Genomic DNA, 24,199 nt, shown 5'->3' with positions numbered 1-24,199 from the left:
AAAAAAAAATCGATCGATGCCCGACCCTGCGGGAAATAGGTCAAGAAAGCGTTAAGAGAATCGTGAAATCTTTAGTATCGGTAAACGATCCTTCGGCAAAGGGCGTCGCTAAACTCGCGGGTTCGGTCTACCGTGGAACATCTGATTTATTTGCCCGGAGCCCTGTCTTCCTACCTCGATAATGGGCCTGATGGCGACTGTTTCGTCTCGACGAGAAGGCACATCTTCTGGGTGGCTGTGTTCCCATCCGCAGGTACCTGGACAACATGTGCCACAGGTTGATCACCTTCGAGACGACACTCCAGGACCGTAGATCCCGATGGATAGCGCGGACAGCAGGTGGTTGCTGAACGTTGAAGGCCACGGTGCTGTTGGAATCGAATTACATACAGCTCGTATCGTCGCGCACGGTCTTTGCTGCTCCTTTATCCTCCCCGCCTGTCCCCGCTGGCCTTTTCGTTCGCTATCTTTTTCGCGAAAACGCGTTCGACGCGCACACGTCGTCGTTATTCTCCGTTCCGATCTTTTTCTCTTTTTTTTTTTTTTTTATTATTTTTTCGTTATTCGACTGCGTTACGCTTTCTAAACAGCTTTTACCAGGCATTTCTCGCACGCAACCACGAGGTGTTCGATTGGAAAATCGGCGTCTGTGTCTGCACTTTGTTTGCGTTCCGAGGCTTCTGGGTCTTGAGCAACTCCTCGGATCGTGACGACGGTGTATTGCGCTTCACCGTATCAATCTCTCTCGGTTTTGCTTCGCTTCCGGTGAAGCGGTCGCGTTTGGCGAACGGATTCGTTTAAACACGAAAGATGGGATCGGCGCTTTCGCAGAGTCGTCGAATATGAAATTAAGTTTTAATTAGAGAGAAGACGGACGCGTTCATTTTTGTTAGTACGAGGGTTTGTTACTGTCGGCTTGATGCGGGGGGAATGTTTGTTAATTATTTTTTAAATAATCGCTGTAGTAATCTGTTCGGATTTGAGTGGCCACTTTGAAACGCTTCTAAAAATTGTTAAATTACGTTACAAAATAATGTATACGTTGTCATATTTACTTGTATTTGAAAAGAAACATTTGATTATTGAAAACTGTTGATTAGAAACATTGTTCTGGATTTAGAACTAAAATGGCTTCGAATGCAAAGGGTTAATTCTAACTTAAATAATTGATAATGTTGAAGTGATTTTAATATTCCTTATACTTCTATATCGATGTAATATTTTATATAATTCATAATTTATTCAGAATTTGTATAAAATATTATACACTCATTCAATAATATTACAATGATAATTCTATACGATATTCTTGTATTTTTAAAATATCGTAAACAATAAGTTTGATCAGTTTCTCATTACTAAATGAAATATCGATGCTGCGACAAATCATTTTGTTATTTAAAAGCTGATTGAATTATACCTTTTTGATTGTAATACTTAATTGGTTAGTGTTATAATGAAATTGTACAGGCTAGAAAACGCTCCTGATATTTGAATTAATTTTTGACGGTAACAGATAAATATATCTGCGATTTACCAGCGTGTAAAATTCTCCTAAAATTCTAAATAGAAAATTATCCTGTTAACCAAATAGAATATTCAGTATTAATTTACAGTAAGTATATCTTACCGCAGCTGGTGTTGGCTTGGCGTTCTTCTCGAACTCCGTGCACACTCCTAACAATTCGCCTGTTTTCTTATTTTGACTGCAATGGAACAAATATCTAATCACAGCAGTGTCTAAAAGAATATTTACAAAACGTATGTTTCGAAAATAAGAAAAAAATCTTGTATCTTGTTCGGAAATTCGTAACACTTGACTAACACGTTGTTCCTTATATTTCAGGTGAGTCTAAGAGGAAATCTTTACCTAAGGATAGTCGGTATGATTCTCAGAGAGCACATGGTAAGTCGAATTTGCAAACTTAATAAACGACCGAGTAACAAAAAGTACGATTACAAAAACCAAAGTACAGTTTTACAGCATCTCTAATTAGGGAAACACGTTATCAAAAGCTCCTGATTTAAAAATCTGCCGGCGAACTTACAATTTGAGTACGTTAATCCTCGCTGGCAAGGCAAATTTCTCACAGGTCTCCGTCATGGTGAAAAATTATGCTCCACCATATATCCCTTCTCCTCTGAATTTTATGCCGAATTTATAGTCTTCGAAAAGCTCATTCACGCATAATTTGGAAAACACGGAAACTAGGTTCCTCCACGGGAAATTTAAATATCCTTCATGTCCAAAGCACTTGAAATCGAATACGGATGACGATGGTCATCATCTGTTTCGATTCTGATCATTCATTCTCGTAATGAACACGAACTATGCAACTTCCGATTGATCATGAGGCGTGTAAAAATACGAGAGAATAATTTGAAAGATAAAATAAACATTCCTCAGCAGTGACATGCATTCTTGTGTCATGGTAAGATACGATTACCTTATTAATCAGTCACGTGGTAATACGTAATTCAGATGTCCATCCAATTAAATTGCAATGTACGTAATTCGTAATATCAGTTGGAATACGATTACAATATACTAGTAATTAAATTGCATCGCTTTCGAATTACGACGTAATTGTATTAGATTAATTACGACTCAGACGAAGTTGTATTAGATTAATTACTAATTAGGATGTAGTTGAATTACATTAATTGCGAAGTAGAATGTAGTTGAATTACGCTAATTACGAATTACAATGTAGTTGAATCAAATTTCGAATTCCGATGTAATTGAATTAAAATTAAAAATTATGATGTAATTGAATTAAAATTAAGAATTATGATGTAATTGAATTAAAATTAAGAATTAAAAAATAATAACTTAGTAGATAATAAGAGCAGGAAATGTACAGAGGCGACGCAAAATTGGAATGTGAAGGAAAAACATAAAAATGTACGCAAAATTGAATTGCAACATAATGTAATTAGCACAACACTGCACAGAACAGTATTCTAACATTTTGTAAATATTAACCCTTTGCTGAAAAGTATTTTTGTAACTGTTAAGAACAGTTTTCTCACAGAACTAATTCATGTATCGAAGACGTAAATAATGAGAGAAATGAACAATCTGTACTGATATTTTTCGCACGTGCATATATACAGATTATATGCTTGCAATCATTGATATAATACGTACATTTTCGATATCATCAACATGCCGACATTCGTCCAAAAAGGTATAATACTTAAAAGACGAGCCTCGGGTCTATCTTGACCCATGATATAATGTATATAGTTTTACAGAATTGGCTTCAATTTGTATCATTAAGGTTTACGGAAAACCTACGTTGTCTAAATGAAAGAATACTTAGAAAACAATGTTGAAAGAAATTACTAAACAGAATTGCAAATGACCCGAGCACATTAAATTATATATCGATCAAACAGCTTCACCGTCCAACTGTTAAACTAAAACAATACTTAAACCAAACCGGTTATTATAAAATACAATGCACCCCATCAATATTTATGCAACAGCAAACTATCCTTCGCGGCTCCACAAGTTCACGGCGCCATGAAAAATTCAATACCGCATAAATCCCCGTTTATCGCCCGCGATCTCGGCAACCGAAACTATCATTCAATTTATAAATCCACGATCAAAGTAGCAAAATCTCAGCCAACACCCTATAAATCAAATCGCAGCCGGGACAATCAACTTGCAATCAGTGCCTCAATAAGCAAACTTTAGCTCTGCTTCGATTCAAAGGCGCATTTATTTCCCCCGTAAGTCCAATAAAGCCTCTCACGGGGGGTAACCCTTCCCCTCCTCCTCTGTGTACCCTAGTCAATCGACTATCGACGGTGTACTGCATAGAACTGATTCACCGGTATAAACGACGCACATAACTCCTTATCGAAAATTTCACGAGCATGAATCACCGTGAAAAAGATAAGTGCTCCGCCGGGGACCGGTAAACGCCAGATGAAATATCGAGAAGTCGATGTATCGGGGCGTCGTGACGTTTACCTGTTCAAACACCGCGACAGCCACTGCCTATGGTACCAGTATACAGGGTGTTTCCTCAACTTTCGCACACAATCTCGCCAACGGTCCTGTTAATCCGACACAAAAAATATTTCGAACGGAAGTTTATCGGTTTCCTATCGGTTACACGATCAAATATTGAGTTAACAAGATCGTTACTTTTTCCGTAAATAGTCGAGGCCATCTTCATTTTTTTAAATGCCATTCCACGTACTTCACCGAGAGGCTTTATTGGACTTATGGGAAATAAATGCGCCTTCGAATAGAAACAGAACTAAGTTTGCTTATTAAGGCACTGATTGCAAATTAATTATCCCTGCTGCGATTTGATTTATAGGGTGTTGGAATATGGATTATATTTTAGGTATTATGGAATATGGATTACATTTTGAACATGGAGCTGCAACATAAATTTGTCACAAGTTCAATTTATTCAATTTATTTAATTTACATATATGGTTTGTGTTTATGAACTTTTTTCTGAATTATTATTGTATTTTATATTTATTGTAATAGCCGACCTGATATCTTTCATCTCATTGAATGTTTCTACTGGCAATTTTGTTGTAACAGACTTATCAATGAAATAAAATTAAATAAACGAAGCAAATTTCAAATTTGTCAGTGCAGGTCATGTTATAGAAGATCATTGAATTCGTCTTGACTACAATAATATAAAGAACATGCAATGTCATTTAAAAAACTGATAATGTCCTCGTTTCTCTATTTAAACAATAATTCTTTGAAGTTCGATAATTTTTCATGTCACTAATAATAGATTAATAACCTTTCATCCTAAGAAGCAATTTCTGATCAACGAAAATGCTCGGCGATACGTCTACAAAAATTAAGTAAACACCTTGTATACACGCGCGGGTGTACATGTGTATAAACGTGTTATATGCATATACATAAATTTCTATATATATATATATATATGTACACAGCGGTTTCGTTACGGTCGAACGGTGGAACGAGCATAAAAGCGGCTGCGTGGTGCACGGTCCCGCAAAAATCGGCGGACCTTTCGCTTCGCGGCTCGGCAACACGCTCCGAACACGCTCGCAACACTTCCAGAACACTGGCTCAGACCGGCGACCGTTGATTCGCGATCTGGTGAACCTGACTCGAGCGTTTCGCAATATCGCGCCGGTTTCGCAACCGATCGGTTCCGATCGACGCCGAAAGAAAGACGGAGAAAGAGAACGAGAGAGATAGATAGATCGTTCTTAATCGTCCGATATAATTGGAAAATCAATATCACCGGGCGTCGTTTCACGATTGTGAAAACAGCCGGGGGAAAGGTTGCTGGCAACGGCCGATTCGTTTCGATGAATATTGACAGGCTGCCCGGCAGCGAAAGGTGAAACCAGTCCGCGGCGATTGTTATCGGGTCCCGTGTTGCTGATACACTGGTTTATTACACGAGAAATAGACGGATTCGACGTTCTGCAAAAATGGTAACCGTTCGAGAGACGTTACGGCGAACTGGTTTTCTACGCACATCCTTGAGGTTTTGTTGTCTCAATTGTCGGGGTTATTTTGATGACGATCTTGAGGTGGATTCACTTCGACGGCTGAGGGCTGTTTAACGCGTTCGCTAGTCGTCTTCGGATCGGCTGGATCTTGCTTCGCCGGTCTGCTTCTTTTGTTTTGTCTCGTTCATTTGCTGGCGGCAGAAACCCTTTACTACAAAAGACGGTAATAGGGTCAGAGTCCCAGTTACCGACATATTAAGCATTATTGTTCGTTCATCCGTGTATCTTCAAATGAAGTTCACTTTTTCAGTAAAAATTCACTTTTTCTTGCATTCCATGCCTATTAATTCTCTAATTCTAAAACTAAATATTTACATGACCTTTTTATAAATATGATTTGAGTATGAAATTAATGAAAAATAAAAATAATATAAATGTAATAAAAATAATTTAAATCATCGAAGCTTGAAAAAGCTGTTACCAGTTATTATTGTGACCCCAGTTATTATTGTGATTATTGTTTATAGTGATTTAAAAGTCTGACAATTTACATTTTGTTTCTTAATCGTATCAGTAAGTGAAGGGTATACAAGTTGCTCGCGACAGTACTTTATAATTATCTATTAGAACTAATGGAGTACCTAAATGAATTTATTTTATTAATGCAATATCAAACGTTACATTGAAATTTTTCTGTTCAATATTCTTCGCCATTTATTGTAATTTAATATTGTAGTTTTCATTTCTGAGGACAAATTATAGTATACTTCAACAACAACCTGATAAATGAGAAAAAGTTATTGCAACTAATGGCGAACATATAGTTAAACATAATTATTTATTTTATTGACTTGTTGCCGTAACATTCTCGTCGCGGTAACAATGACTTGGTGTTTTAATAATCTCTTAGAAGAGAAAGAAAATATTTATTCTACGAATTTCAATTTGACTTAAAAAAAAAAAGACAGATCGACAGTTCTTGTTCTGAACAAGTCATTACTGAAATTTCCATTACTAGTCTCGTCAAAGTAAGAGTTAAATTGGCAAGGTTAAATCAGTGCATGGAAATTCTTGTCTCCGCGAACGTCCGTGAATTACTGCCTAGTCTGGAGACCTAATCTTTTCGGTATTAGCGCAGGAGAACTTGACTCTTCTGACCACAAGGAGTTTCTCGGCTAAATGGATTATCTAACCCCAATCCTAAACCCATCGTAGGACTGGTCCGTTCGTGAAACCTATCCAGTCACCCCGTATAAACATAAAACACACGGCGGTTCCAGGGCTGTGTCACGGTGTCGGTATGCCCTAGGCACTTTTATTCTCGACACCGGCGCTCCCCCCATTTCTCTCCTCGTCACTATGCACCGCTGCACTAGACTTTCTTTTTCAGTCCTCTCGCTTGACAGAGCATGTACACGTGTATACGTATGCTCCCTCGCGAAATGAACGCTCGCGAGCGAACGACATCCTAATTTATACCATGTGTTACATTTTTTTTTAGCCACGATAAAGTATGTCAAAATTTTGTGTTTCTTTTTTCGTACACTCTGATTCATGGTTGCAAGCGGTTTTCCCAAATTCGAATTTCTTAGGAACCGGCTTAAATGATTAACTGATGACGGTGGGAGGGTTACGCTTGATTTCGTTAAAATGGTTCTAAATTTGTCTATGTATTTCATAAAATATAATCATAAAAGTATGAATATATTTCGTGGAATAATGTAATAAAAATATGAATATCTTTCATAGAATAATATAGTAAAAATATGAATGTGTTTCGTAGAATAAAATAATGAAAATACGAATATTTAATATTCCCTCAATCATTTCAATAGATTGAAGTTTATGAAGCTGCCTCCTTACTTCATTGGACATATTAAATACACAAATTTATTAGTTATAAAATTACTCTAATAAACATTTACTATCCAAATTATTCTATCTATTCTGAAAATTAACAATAAAATGATTCTAAAAATTAAAAAGAAAAAAATTAATCAAAGAACTATGGAAAAGCATTATAATACTCAATTTTCATTCAAATCGATTATTTTCCGAATTAATTCGTACAAAACTAAATCCTTGTTCCAATAACAAATAGCTTCTTATCCCAAATCATTTCTCTTCGAATAAAATCATGGATATTATTTATCTAGATAAATGTTAATTCGCTTCGATATCAATTCGACAATGTCGAATAAAACTTTGCTCATTCTCATCCGTAATTCGAATAAAATGTTATCGAACTCCGTCGTCGAGAAACATAATTCGACGCTGTCGGCGCTTAGAACTCGCAAGTCTCCTCTTGAATTTCGTTAGCGGCAGGTCTGGAATCTTTTTTCCGTGCATCCGAGGTGCACGCGGGGCGAAACGGCCCCGGGAGCGTTGCATTCCCTGACCATTAGAAGCGAGCCGGCAATTAACGTGTTACCGTCTTAATTCCGCCAGCCCTCCTCGGCGTTCTTTCGTCGCGCAGAAAGTAAGTGCCGGATTTATGGGGAGATTAAACGACGTCGGGGAAAAGAGATTAAGGGACAACGGATGCGCATCGCAGACGAAGCCGGGAGAGTCTTGCGTGGGAAGAAAAACGACGCCGTTCGAGGCACCGCATGGAACGAGGGAAGTGCGTGTGTCTCCTCTTTCGACGTCCTCGACGCGTCTTTTCTATCCTTTTTTTCGTCTTCCCCTCCTCTCCCTCTCTGTCTCTCTCTCTCCCTCCTCTCGCTTTCTCGTTTCTCCTGCCTTTTTTCGTCCGTCTTTCTCTCTTTCTCCCATTTCGCTCGTCTCGATCTCTCGACCCTCCTCGTCCGCGCAGGCTCTCTCCGCCTTTACAGTTATCGAAGACACGTTAGAGGGAAACGGTAGTCAATGACGGGACGGACCCACCGTTCGGGAGACGTAAAGCGATACGAGGGACAGGGAACGATATGGAACTAATTTATCGGTGCCTCGTTAACACGCCTCCAGAGTCTCTGCGTCCAATTCTCCGCGGACATTACGCACACTTCGCGTTATCTCGCGCATTATGCGTACAGCTGGTCAGTTCTTTCTCCACGAGGTCGTTTTTGTTCCTCGATTAGATCCAGCCTGCGGACATTCTTCGTCGGATGCGCGATGTGGATCCTGTAACGCGACCGGAAAATTTTACTTGCTTTAGCTAAATCTTGTCGGTTGACTCGAGAACTACGAAATCAGGTGAAATGCCTCGGTCGCCGACTTTTAACGAACTATGCTGGAACTAAAGCTTTCGAACAGCTTGCGACGAGATGAATATTTCTCGTATTTCGAACGTGGAACGTCATACTCGTCACTCAGATTCAGTTTACAAACAATTCTTACTCAGAAACTATAAATACTATCGTAGTGAATAGTATCATACATATAAATAATAATACCGTAAGTACCATAAATTCTCTCGAATTGATCCTCAGCTTGTAAACGAATATGGAGAATTCGAGGAAAGGGAATACGAGTATTCGAACCTCGCGGCTCGTTTTTATAGTTGTTGACAATCAGTGATTATAGCAGAAGATATCAGACATTTTAACAAATTGTAAATTCTACGAGAAATGTATTTATTACAAGTTTGAGGCAGAATTTAATTTTGTGGAATTTTAGACAGCACCAAAATTACTGTTACTGTTGAATTAATTAGATATAAAATTTAACTTTCCGTTACACTATTTTGCAAACATTCTCCACGGTTATGATATTTAATCGACTACCATTTTACGCAATTTAAAAACGATTTAGCAGAACTCACAATAGCTGTAAGTAAAATTAATTTTACACTTTTTTTTCAGCGCGTAATTGACGCCGTTTATCTAAATCAAATCACAGAGTTTTCCCTTCTTGTTTGCTCGTTTCCGACTTGAAGTCAATTTAGAAAATATACACAAATACGCCACGATCAAGCGTTTACATGTCTATTAGAAAGTTTCATCGAGTCCCGCGATCTAAGTGCATAATCGTGTATGCCATAATCGCATAAAATCGGCGGTCCTCTGACGACCGAACGAGATGGGACGAAAGTTATTTAACACGGTGGAAGTGATCGATGCCATCGCATGGAATGTTGCGCATTAGGAATTGAAAAGAATCCTTGACAAATTGTTATCGAGGACCATATTCGGGATAGAAGGAATTTGAGGAGCGAATCTGTGAATCATATATGGTTAATGATAATGTGATCCAATTTAACCTTTGCTAGCGGATGCCGGTGTTTTTTTGCCACCTTGATGGACGATCGTTTTAACAGAAATTACTTAGCGTATTAGTGACACAGCAGAAAGTAATGAATTATTACGCGGCTAGCAAAGAAAATATCCGCGGGTAACAGCCTTCGCGATTTTCTAGATAGCCGGGTAATATCGGAAAAATTTCCATTATCAAGTTATCAAAAATGATTGATTTCTTTTGCATATTATTTATTCTATTCAATATGCTTATTATGAGAGATCCATGAACAAATTATGAAGATTATCAATGAATTAATTAGGTATAGATCACAAATTCTGCAGAACTATTAATTAGCAGATATGATAATATTAATGAACAGGTAATAAAATCTTTTAATCATTTCACAGTTACGGTTATTGTTTTATATTACTTTTTTTCCATAGTTAAATAAAGGTAACATAACGGTCGAATATTTTAGTTGCATAAACGTCATTTAAAAATTTGTTTAAGGACGTGATATAATAAGTTGTTCATCGTTGGCACAAACAATGTTCGAACAAATTATAATTGCTTTTAGATGTAATTACACGCGATATTCCCAACGAATATTATACTTGTAAATTAACGTCAAAATATTAATTAGTATCTAACTTCGATAGCATTACCTTAGTACAGACTTTCGTATCTCCATAAATGTAACCGATGTGAAACCGAAGCAATAATTATTACGACTTCACCGGTGATTATTCGCCATCGTGCGCCACGGGTACCGCAGATTTTTCTCATCCGGAATCCCCCGCGTCTCGTAGCATTAGCATAAACTTCATCGGCGAAGTGGTAACGTTTAATTGCGCGAAGCAGATTTTTCCGGGAACCGCTTGATAGAAGTGTAGTATTATCCCCGAAGGCGGCCTGTACACGAAGTACCTGCGCGTACTTCGGAAGATTTCTGCCGTTCGACCGGGGGCGGTTCGCGCACCGATACAAAGTTTCTCGCGGTTGCGATCGGCCGCGAAGATCGGCCTCTAATTTAATTACAAACCGCGGTAAATCGTGCGCGCTTAAGTCCCATCCGGCTGCCGTAATAATCGAAAGGCCTGGTATATGAGTGACACACAAAAGAGGACACGAGGAAGCGTTCCGCTAATGACTAATGTCGCTGAAACTAATTACTACCCTCGCCGACGGTTCCCCCTCGCGATTTATCTCTGCCGCGCATCGATAAGAGGGCCGAAGGGCCGGCCGGCGAATAAGTTTGATTTATATCACGGCCGCGTCCGAGATCGGCCGGATTGCATTAGGCTCGCCTGCTAATTACGGTTTATTGTATCTCGATGTTCCGCGATTTGCGCCGCGCGGCGACCTTTCGCCAATTCAGGATTGATGGCGGGAATCGTTAATTAGGACCGTCCCGAACCCGTTTTCTTCGGCGATCGATCGCCTGGAAAATTCAGCCGTGTCCCGTGGATTTCTCCTTTTGGGATCCTCGCTGCGATTATTTCTTTCGTGAACGAGAATGCTGCGAGACGAGGGTGTACGCATGAATAATCATGACCCGACTGTGGATCTTCGTCCAAAATGGAAATGGTCTGCGTTGATTGTAGGAAATAGAAAATTCATTTTTTCTTCAATCATCTTAACGAGTTCTGAATCATATTATGTTCGATATTCTGACATTCTTTTAATTTTCAATTTCGATATTTTAATTTTAAGTTGTTGATGCATTATATTATTAATTTGTTATAGATGCATAAATCCGCTATTTAATCATGATGGTCGAAGATCTTTATACACTTTAAGTGATATTTGATATTAATGAATAATTTAAATTACTGACAAGTGAAATAATAATATGGTATCTTTACCAACATGTAAAATATCCTATATAATGTATCGAATAATATTATTACACCGAAAACAATTATGAGAAATGTTATTCAAATTGTATCATTGGTCTCCAAAATTATTTGTATAACATTGTTTTTAATCATAAATTATATATGTCTCGTTTATAATCTGCAGTGTTTACTTCGATAATGAATTTACGTGTTTCTCGTGCTCGCCATCTGTCTTCATTTAGATCTATAATTTCCTTCGGTTATTTACTAAAAATTGATGCAATTAAAATACCGATCTAGATGGTTAATCCTATTTAATAACTCCATAAGATCGTAATTTAAAAGATTGCTGACCTATTTACTTAGAAGCATGTGGTACCCTAATGTCTTGTATTCTGGTTCTACAGTCAATAGAGCATCATGATTGGTTATATAAAGATTTATGGGTGTACATCTCGTTAGCGTACTCCTCGCTTCACCCCATGGAGCTCGTAACATGAGAAATATTAGGTTGTTGTATATGAAATGCCGGATCCCTTTGTAGCACCGCCATAATGTTATTCATGCTTGCAAAAAAGAAAAACAGCAATATATTCACACCTTCGTCACTGGAAATCATCATTTTAACGGGTGAACTTTTCATACGATTTCCTAGTATCGTTTTATACATATTAGATGTATTGAGAGTTAGGTTTAAACTTTTTAGATTAATTGTTAAATTATTCTCTTCGGTCTATATTAAATATTATTAAACACAAAATAGAAGAAATAAATAGGTATTTTAAGCCATTGTGATATCATTTTCGTCACTGTTATAATAATTAGAACTTATTCAACTGTAATGATTTCTTTAAGAGAATGTAAAATTTATATTTGTTGTATGCTCCCATTTAATTAACATGTTGACTGCCACGGCACTTTCAAGGATTCCGGTCCCAGAAGCCAATTTAATTTACAGTTTCATTGTACGACCTTTGTCGTAGATATACAAAATTGATCCGTAAAGAAGTTACGAGATAACTCGTAATTGGTGTCCTGGGCAGGTAAACAACCTGCGAGATATCTCGTAGTTGGCAGTCAACGTGTTAAGTGCATAAGTAGTAATAACAAGAAAAAAAGAATGATATATCAACTTAACCTGGTAACTGTTGCAATCTCTTTCAAAAGTGTGTATATTACTATAATTATTTATTTATACTATACTAATTACACTATAAGTACACACATGTTGAATCTCTTCATATTTTGTTTAAATACGACACATTTGAAAAATACAGGGTGTCCTGGAATTCGTACCCAAGTATATTGTATTAAATCGTTTACAAGTTGAACGAACTTTGAAGTCGATTATCACGAAAACGGAGAACCGGAAGAAAAAATTTTATACCAAAATATTTTCTTCCTTTTTTATGTAGAATCACCCCCTGCCCGGTTGTACTACGACTTCCGGGACACCCTGTATATAGTTCAATAACTAATATATGGTGAGTATACTCGTCATGAAGAAATTGCAACATTTTGTATCATGACGATTATACTTGTCAAAGTATGACAAAGTGTTAATATACATATGTAGATATTGTTGAAGGAAATGCATAGTATGACAACAGAAAACCTTTTCCTTAGGTAGAATCGCATTTTCGACCATTGTGCGATGTTCCGTTGGGAAAAGGGTGGTAAGCAGATCGATCTCGTTTCAGGGAAGGGTGCACAGAAATAAGACACGCGAAAGGGTGGCGTAAATAGCAAAGAAAAAGGATCGAGGCTGGCCGACGCCAGCAGTCTAAATAGTAGATCTAGATGGCCAAAATTTTGTGCACCTTCGAATTTACATTTTTTGATAAAACATCAGAATATATAACTGTTATTATTTAGAATGTGAAAATGTTATTATTTACAATATTTTATAACATATGCAATATACATGTAGGAACGTAATCAAATATTGTAAGGACACAAAAAATAGAATCTATAATTAAGTAGAGAGAACAAACAATAAGGTGTACAACACAAATCGCTAAACTGTTGTAATAAAAATTAGTAAATCCCTAATAAGCATAATCTTATAATTTTTACAAGATGAGACAAATTTGTCACTTTCAGAACTCGGTATGATTAATATTAAACATGAGAAATGTTAATACCTTAGCATGTCATGTAAGAATTCCTGACATTTTACGAAGAATATTTCAATAATAACATTCAATTACCAAATATAACGTATGAATAATATAACAATTAGTGTATTGCCACATTTATCTAATGGGAAAGATCGTTTGCGCCAATTAAATAAATTAAGTTAAAGCAAATTAAATGAAAATGAATAAAATTGAAATAAATTCAATCAAAGCAAATTAAATTAAATCATGTTAAATACAATTTACAAGCGCATAGAGAAAGAACTTTTCACCATCGTTCTTCAAACTAAAGCTACAAAAATATAACACCTTCGGTATTTACAAAATTGGATTTTGACCACCTAGATCTACCGTTTAGACTACTGTGCGTCCTAGCGAGCGAAAATTCCGAAGTGACGACGGGACAAGCCGGCGAAGAAAGGGGAAGACAGAGCGCAACGGGGTACGCGTGGCGAATGAAAAAGAATCTCGTGACGCACGTTTCGCTCACAAAGAACCAGGATCCGTGGCAGACCGGCGTAATACGGCCCGTGGCTTTTCTTATTGCACGCACGATCCGTCACGCGTGCACGTTACAGATCCTTATGCGCGTCGTTTGCAGGCAACAGACGCGTTCGCGGCGCCGCCGATGCTTATCTACGATCTTCGTGGAATCGATCGCGATACGCCACAGCGCGATTGACCGATGCATCGGGTCGTTGGGATCGAGAGGAAATTCGAAGGAGGGCTCCCAAGGCTGCTCCCTCTCTCTCCCTCTCTCTCTCCCAGGTTCGGATCGGATCGAATCGGATCGGATCAGATCGATTCTACGATTCGAATGCGCGCCCATCGGGAAATAGACTCGTCTTGCACTCTGCAATCGCGGGGCATTGATTGAACGCAATTTCTCTGTACCGGCCGGATACGCTGCTATTTCTGGCGCGCTAATTGCGAGGCCCAGATCGAACCGCCGATCCCTTCCTAGAATTTAGGGTCGTAAACGGAGTATGGATGCTCGCGAATGGCTTATTTAACGTGATCGCGGCGATGAGTTTGCGCGTGGCTCGAGCTACGCACCTCCTTCTAGACGAATTCCTCGAATGCCGTTATTTCTTGGCACTTTTCTGATCGAGGAATTCCTGATGTCTGATCAAAACGATCAAAAGCCAGCTAACGCGACAATGGGAAACTACATGGAAACAATCAGCCCCACTCCATATAACTAACATTACAGAAAAATTTTTCAGTAACTATCAAATGACCAGTACACTACCCAGGAGGGACCAAGTAGCGATTACCCGCATCCGAATTGGTCATTCCAGATACACACACTCATATCTGCTAACTAAAGAACCATTCCCCACTATGTGAAGAATGCAACACCCAAATGACAACGGACCACCTAATCTTAAACTGCCGAAAATACAATTATATGCGCACCAAACACAAACTAAAACCACTGCTCAAGGATAACATAAACAGCAACAAAATCAAGGACCTATTAAAATTTCTGAGAGATACAGGCTTAATAAACAAAATATAAGGTCTATTTAAATAGAAGGTCGCTAATAGCCTTGCAGCTGATACGACGTTAAACCTCTAAGAAAAAAAAAAAATTTCTGATGTCGACCTTTGGAAATTTGTTTTTTCTTTGTTCGTAATTGTGCACGGGTAGATGCGGCGAATGTGTGCTAAACTGATCGTTATTTAATCCTTTGAATGATATAATCGCGAGTGAATTGTTTTATCAGATACTGGACAGAATTTTAATTTGTTTTATGGTTGTAACTTCTCTTAAAAGTGTGCCATTGATTTTAATGCAATTGATACATTTTTACATAACACTTGCAGGACATTTGTAGATGTATAATAGAACTATTGCGTAAATTTTAATGTATTAAGGATACGACGAACGTTACTTTTTATACAGTATTCTAGAGTATATGAATTTATTTTTGTTAATTTTTACAGACTTTCTTAAGTCCTAATTCATATAGAAAATAAAAAGAGGCGTGGTATTGTTTAATTAATCTCATTATTTTCATAACTGAAATGATTTTTTCGATTGTAATAAATTCTTGGAAGAGGCAGGAAAGTATTTATTGCATGAATGCATTTGGACGAATAAATATTACCAATAAGAGAACAGAATTTGAGTTCAACTCGAAAGAAACGCCACAAATGAAAATAACACCACAAATGAAAAGAAAAACCACAAACGATACTTGAACTTCTATAGCAAGGGATTAAGCGCTATGAACTGTTTGCTTAGCACAATTCGCAGAAGCGAACGGGAGCAGAAAAAAAGTCGATCGTCGCTACTTCAAAATGCAACACAGCGGCGTCGATGTAAAATTACTCGATCGGATTGTAGCGCGTGCACATTTCTCATGCCCGCGATTGTACAAATGCGCAATCATCCCTGGCAAAGTAATTACTTTCTTGTTGAAAGCAAGTTCGAGATAGTTGCAATATGGCCGCGAGTTTCTTCGCATTGCCAGCAGATCGGAACGTTTCAGAACACGGAACCGTCGCGAAGAAATCGGTGGATCGATCGAGAGCAATTTCATCGATGATTCGCCGATTCGGTAAACGACGATGTTCGAAAGTCGATGGTGGATCCTCGCCGAATCAGGCTCGAAATGAAGAAAATGGCCGTTCGAACGACTGCTTGTCGGCAGCGATGAAAGCGGGACCACCCACCGACGAAGTTGAAATTTAAATGGCACCCACTGGCGGGATGAAAGTCGACGCGGCGCCCACCGGACAGATTGAAATTTAAATGGCACCTGTTCGCGGAGATGTACTTGCCGAACGACACCCACTATCTTCGTGGATATTTAAATCGCAAGGTCCGGCCGTCGGACGGCCGCCGAATCGAGGTCTTATTAGAGGATTATTAAACGTCGATGCTGCGCCGTGTTGCCGTCCCGGGACGGCCGCGGTTTAATTGATAATTGATCGAGTGTCACAATAAGCCGGGATGAAGTTTGCTGCTGCTGCTCCTAACTGTGTCAAGGAAGGGAATTATCTTGGGAAAGGTGTATCGTGCCGTCTGTTTTATTAATCGCTCGTAGATAGAGGCGACGATGCGTGCGGAACGTACACCCCCGTCCATAAGTATGTCACTTGTGCTGGATGGAACAAACGGGGACTATTCGATCAGGCGGTTGCGCGCTCCGATATTTTCTCTTGGAGCGATGCTTCGAATCGCGAAGGATTTTTCAGCAAATGCAAATTGTCCGTTCGATTAAACAAGCTGCTTGAATCCGATGAATTAGTTTTCCTCGACGAATGTACACGCACGTTTAGCTAATATCCATTCTGACCGATTATGTCAGAGGCTATTTCTATCCGCTGCAGATTAGTTGTATTTCTATCTCAAGTGAATCCTTACACGGAAGTACGAAGACATGTGAAGGAAGCTAATATTTAACCAGTTAGCTGTTTTTAACGAATATTATCGTCGTATAAAATTTCTCGTTACGAGTATAGGCGTTAAAAGCAGCTAACTGATTAAAAAGGATATATCTGTATTTAATAAATTATAGATCTTATGAAGGTGTAGTATTTAAGTGAAACATATAGTATAATTACAGTTATTTACACACTTTTCAAACATGTTGCAACAGTTAATTGGTTAATGATATTACATAATTGGTATTTCTTTAGTATTTCTGAAAGGACGTGCACGTATAAATTAAAATGAGTAAATATTTGATGCAAAACGTACAATGGTCGACAAAAATCAAGGAAACCGAGTAATTAACACGTGTGTAACACATTTCATTGTAATCCTTTTACAAACTCATAGCTGTTTGATTAAACTGCACGAAATGTATACCCTATAATCTCCAAAAACATGATGTAACTTGCTAAGTTAGCATACATTACTCCCTCTAAACGAGAGCATTAAATACAACATCCTTCGAAATCGTTTTGTTTTGAAACCGATAAGTAAACTGCTGATTTCTGTACATTTATCGTACATGCAAGTTTTTGAAATGTTATGAAATGTTTGCGTTAACTGAACATCTCCTTCAGAACATTCCTTCCTTCGTATTTCTATTAAAAAGTTCACAAAAATGTGAATTTATGAATTACAATTCATATGGCGGCGGATCTTATTATAGAAAATTAAAAGCAAATTAATACCGCATAGCGTTTACATAAGAGTTTACTTATTTTTAAGTTAAATAAAATCGTAGATAATGCGAGCAACGCTATAAAATTTTATGCAAAAATGCGCAAATGGAAGAGTGACGCAACAATAGCGGTCGCGCTGCCGAGAGAATTGCAATTCTAATTTACCAATCAAACTGAAGCCTTAATTCTAAGAATTACAAATGGGAACGACACCAACACGGTACGCAAGGCCCACAGCTTGCACGACACACCTACCACCTGAAACTCAAATTCCAGCAATGATCGCGCAATTACGGTTGTCGCTGTTTTTACTTGCATAATGATAACACCGCGTTGCTCGTTTCACGTTTACCGGATGATTAACGTGAACGCAATGCTCGCCGCGATCGTTTCACAACGCGAAAGAATTCGATAAAAGTTCCTGCCAGTTTTTTGTCGGTCTGGCTACCGGTGACTCACTGCCATTCAGTTTCTGATTTGCGAGACGTTTTCCAAAACGTGACTTGTCCGTACAGTTTGTTGCAATGTTACGAGAATTGCATGAAAATGAAAGATAAGGGTCGATAGATATGGAATTCATATGTCTATATGAATCATATGGAAATTTATTTATTTTTGTTTATTAGAAGCGATCTCTGTGTTTGATTCTCTCTGCGTTTTGATGCATTGTTAATTTTGTACCATTTTAGTAGAAAATTGAAAATACTGTCAATATTTTTGACAAGATGACACACGTATTATCAAAGTAGACAAAGTGTTTTCTGAATTTTTCTTCGACAATTCCTGATATTATAAAAATATTCCTATGATATAAATGATTAGATAAGTCTGTTTATTCAAGCGTGTGATATAATAGAAATAGTATTTAGATACATCCAGTTTTACCATTGTTATTAAACAATATATTAGTAGCGTGATTCTGGTATCAATTTCAGTAATCGTGGAACTGTAAATTAATTTTCGAACTTCTTTTCACTCGTCCAAAAAATCAGGATCAAAATTAACATATTTCGTTCTGAACGTCTTTCCAATATTAGCATCATCTGGATCATGCGAAGAAATTCATCAGAAGAGAAAACATCCCGACAAATAATTTGCATCGTTTCCCCGAAAAATTGGAATTCCGTGAGGAAAAGTATATCCGTCCGTTTCTAGATCAAGCAGCAAACGGATGTCTAGAAAACGACACTCTACTGCGAAAATGATCGACCTCGAATGTAGGATTCAGTAAAAGCGACATAGTTCCGTCGAGTCAGCTGCTGATAGATCTTTTCTCGCTACCAGCTGCATAATGGGTCGTTTCTTTTTGTGAAATGGAAACCGCGATTGTAAATCGTGGGACTCGCTCCAGTTTCGAAAGGCAGGAAAGTATAGCAGGAAATCGAGGAAACGATTATCGATCGTGATCGTAGGTCGGGAATGAGTCATCGCAGTTTTGAACGTGCGGCGGCGGCGGCGGTGAAACAGCGATCGGCCATTTTTGCACTGGTTTTGTACGGTGGGGCTCGTTCATCGGGGTGAAGGAACTGCAGCGTATCTAGGACAAACACTTTCTATTTCAATTCGAAAATAGTTCATTAAAATTTGATCAAGCTTTCCAAACTTAACGCTAAATCCCGTCGCGATCGAACGGCCGGTTTGGCGTTTAAAACTGTTCAAAATTATAAACACGCCTTCGTTCGATAGACTGCACTACTTAGGCGAGAACTGTAATGAAAACTGCATAAGATTTAAGTAATTTCGATGTTTTCACTTTTATCAGGCTCTTCGTGCCAGTCGCTTTTACTGCTCGGTAGGTTTATTATTAAGTGAAATCGCTACGACAGAATTATTACAAAATGTGCGAAGAAAAGCGGAATTATTTCAACATATAAAACTCGAACGAAAGTGTAGCACGGTTTAAGTGCGAGATCAATTACGATAGCGAGCATTATAAAAGTGCTATACTCGTACGTGATATGTACTTAGAATTACGGCTGGATTGCTAACTACAACTTTACGATTCCGATACTTCCTTGTGAGATAGTGAGAAGTGTAACAGAATGTAAGAAATTATTGTTAAAGATAGTTAAAAGATTGCAACACATTTTATGTATTGTAATGACAATGACAACTTAGTACATGCGGGAATAAATTAAGAAAAAGAAACCAGGCAACGAAAGGATTTATATATGGTTAATTTAACATAATGTTTTCAAATGAATTGGACAGAGCAAAAAGTCGAGCGTTAAATTAATTGTAAAATATATTTTACGATTATTTGAACGTTCCGAGGTTACTGAAAAACGAGACATATTAATCTCGAACCTCCGAGAAACTTTGAAGAAATGAGAAAGATACAGAAATTAGTTGATATCAAGAACTATGCGACTGTATATTGTTTTATATAATTTTTATATCAACAACTGCTAAAGAGAAATTCGGAAAGCAGTCATTTTGATTATTTTGATAGTTCCTTTTAAATCTTAGTGAAAAATATTGCCAGTGTTTAGTTCATCGGTAAAATAATACCAAATTAATAATCAACTTTAATAACGGCTACTGTCATTGCACAACGATTATCTAATTCCCATGTCATTGACCCCTTGCACTATAACAACGAGTCAGACTCGTAATAAAGATTTCATGCAGCATCTGCTAAATATGAATATTATTCATTTCGTCTAAATCAAAATGAAATTGAGATCTTTTGTTATTGAAGTCTAGAAACGGAAGTGAATAAAGACAATATAATAGACAAAAATTATCTAGTCTTATTAACGAAAATACTAAGGACAAATAAGTGGTAATCAACGCAGCGTGAAAGGAGTCGTGGTACAAGGGGTTAATGTAAAACATTGAAAAAATATATTGTTCGATGAACTCGAATTGCGTTTGAGTCAATAGAACGAACATGTGTATTGCACAATTTCAATAAGTTCTACTCATCCATAACGTCTTCTTTCATTTATTTCTTTTGTAATCTTCTTCCTCCCTAATACCTGTTCTATGTAAAAGAACTCTCCGCGGGCAAAGAGTAAAGTTTGTTTCCAGAATTGCTTTGGAAACAATCAAATAATACTACCACGATCTGTAGACTGCATCTATTCGGGGCTAACTGTATACTGAACGGTGTAAAAGGAAAGGAAAATAAAGCTCCTAAACGCAGTCGGACAAACCTAACCGACGAACCGTAATTGATACACAGAATGAACACCTCGGACGTGCAGCGACTTTCATCCACATAAATCGCAGTCGGAATTAGATTCGTGTGTATCATACCAGGCCGCGAAGAAAGCCAGCAACGTAGCCTCTCCTAAATGGAAGTCAGTGGGCCCCGACAAGGATAAAACGGGGGCCCATATAAACACGCGTCACTAATTCCATGTAATTTCCTTGGCATTAAATAATACTCGTAACTAAACGAATTAAGATGATTATATCGTAATTATTGAAATACTACCGAATATCTTAGTTAACTGTTTATTAATTATCCTGTGCAGCTCGGTGCATTTAAAGCGGGTTATTGTTTGCATAACGAGGTGAAATAAATATTCAGTAAGGAAGTGAAACTATGGTGGGAACTTTCGTTTATAAACGAGTCTCCGAAGCTGCGAGTTTCATTCGATTATTATGCGGTTTGCGTCTCCGGAGATAGTTCTGTAAGAGACAAATATATTTGATGGATTGAAAAATTTGTTACATAAGAAATAATATCAGGATTTTATTAACTTTTTATTGTATATTAAAAGTTGTAAAAAAAGATCGGACCGTTGTTACATTGTTTGCGTCACACGTTTCGCATCGCGCGTTGCATCGAGTCGTCGCGAATTTGCGTTATAACAGAAAAGGACGTTTTTACAGCGAGGTTCAGGTTTGAAAGCGAGAAGCACATTAGAAACGCTAATTTATTTGCCATTAAAATGACATTTTTGCGTCGCCTACCTAGTTTATAGCTTAATAGCGGGTCGCATAACATCAATATGAAATTGGATTATGTAGCTGCATATACGATCACTCGCGTGATTCGTTTTTTTTAGGGGAGATTAAATCGACTGCATCCGAACAGTTACGTAACCAACTGATCTCGCCAAAGTTAATTATAAAAAAGCTACATTCCCGCATTGGATCCAGTACAATCACTTTCGAAACAACATTGCGGTGATCTACCGACAGGATCTCGTCTAGTACTCTCTTCAGAATTCTTTTTAGCTGAAGTGGTTTTAAGTACCTGGACCTCGTCCGATCACAGTCGTTTGAAGGTGATGCAACGAACTTCTTGAACTATTTATAAATGATATTGCAATAACCTTCATTTTCTAATTCTAATTAAATTTTCCTGGGAAAATTATTCTTTGAAGAATTTAAAGTAAAGTAAGATTCAAGTTTATTTCTCAGATAAAATATTCTATGCTAGAAGTATTTTTAAATTAATTAGTTATATTATAGTGAAAAATATTTTATTTATACTAATAAATACATCAAGAAATCGTTGGAAGTTTTAATTTTTCACACCAAGCATTTAAAAATAAATTAAATATTCTAATTCAAAATGTGAGAATATTTTTATTTTCTACACCAATCGTTTAAAGAAATATTGAGACTAAATTAAATATTTATCTCAAACTAATGAAAATTTATTTTATGTACAAATAATTTATGATTCTATATAATTTAATTTTACAAAATAAATAAGAGAACGATTTAATTAAATGTAAGTAAGAAAATGATTAAGCAAAGTTCGTACATATAGTTTGAATTTACAAGGAGAAGTGCTGCTCTATGGTAACATTAGTTCATTGATAATATTATCTGCCCATCGTGATTACGAATCTCCCATGCACGGAAAACGAATTAAGATGACAATTTCGAGTTAATCGGTGACCTCAAAGCAGGACTGAATAGGCCACAGGGTCACTTGTTCGTGGCCTGCTTGCATCGGTTCAACATTCAGATACCATCAAATAGAACTCATTATACCATTCAGCAGCGTTGGAGGGTATAAATAATTCTTGTAATTCCTAGGTAGAGTGGTTGCGGCTTAAACGGTAAAAATCATTCGACCAAGTTATATGAATAGCTGCAATGGATTCAGCGTTTGTTACTTTACGCATTATGCAACTGGCACACTGCAATAATATACAAGAATAGTACACGCATGAAAGTCACATAAATCGAACTTAGTATTGGAAATGATTTCAAGATCTATATTTATATATATATATTATTAATTCTGTACCAGTGTTGTATACTTTCTATTATTTATTTTCCTGTTTGCCACTTGAATATATTAAGGTTTTTCATTGTATGGAGTAATTTATGGGAATCAGGTTCCTTTTAATACTTAGGGGATATTATTATTTTTTACCTTCAAAATTTATAATATGACTATAACAGGGTTACAATTGTTTTTACTAGAGCTAATATTAATTATCAATCTGGTTGATCGATAAGAAAGTAAAATCTGTCACGAGAAATTTAAGTTAAACATATGAAATATCAGTATGAAATATAAATATGAGATATCACGGTTGATATCTCCCTATATTATTTCTCTTTAATTAACAATTGAATTTTTCTTCTTGAACATATGTTTCCATAATTTTAAAGTGAAGAAAATAACAGTTTTTGAAGCACGTGTTGAACAGAGAATTGTCAACACAGTGTGCATGTCTCCCAAATTTTGGATCCAACAGATACGAAGTAGTTCTTAACACATCAACCGTCAAACCTGTTTTGAAAATGTCTGTTTTAGACGTCGACATTGCAAAAGATAATGAAACAGCAATAAGTAAATAGTAAGTGAGTAAAGAAATACCGGTAAGTAAAAAATGATAATACGTAAGAAGTAACAAATAAATCCTTCTTACGATGCCTTCATGACCTTTACAACACCTGACGAGTTATCTCGTGGTTGGCATTGAATGTATTAAAAGTGCAGGATTATTATAAACAGAGCTTCGCCTTTCTATGTTGGACTATCTCGCCTACAAGTTTTGCTTTTTCCTATTGGGACTCCAACATCTTTATTAACTTCAAAAACATAAAACAATTTATAATACAATAGAAGGCTAAAATATCTTGTTCACACATTAAAGACGGGGGATCTTGACGAAAGTATGCTACGTAACGCTTCAAACCACAAAACATACTAAATACAAATTGTAGTGCGCATGGATTACGCAATGAGGTTGCAAACCGTACTAATACGACTCCCGCCTTTAAGCTACAATCGAGATAAATCGTAGTACTACGACTCCCGCCTTTAATGTGTTACAAAACAAATTTCTCGAATCACATTCTCCAAAACACCTCGCACGACTCCAAGAATTCATTGTTCCCAGAAACGCCATGAACACACAGTCGATAAAATAACAAGGAAACAAACAAACAAACAAACCGAAAGAAAACATGAAAAGTTCTCGAAACTTTTTAATTACACGATTCTCTAATCCGATT

The 24,199-nt window shown here is 37.2% G+C and overlaps 1 protein-coding gene across 6 annotated transcripts in view; it reads left to right on the top strand.

The window, feature by feature from the left end:
- The window catches only part of Raskol (Ras GTPase-activating protein raskol), a 335,723-nt gene that overhangs the window by 199,299 nt on the left and 112,225 nt on the right, over positions 1 to 24,199 (top strand). The window lies entirely within an intron of this gene.

The sequence above is a fragment of the Augochlora pura genome, chromosome 8 (assembly GCF_028453695.1).
Source record: "Augochlora pura isolate Apur16 chromosome 8, APUR_v2.2.1, whole genome shotgun sequence".
In the NCBI taxonomy this organism is placed as follows: Eukaryota; Metazoa; Arthropoda; class Insecta; order Hymenoptera; family Halictidae; genus Augochlora; species Augochlora pura.
The sequence above is the reverse complement of the archived record's forward strand: the minus strand, read 5'-3'. Positions and strand labels throughout refer to the sequence as shown.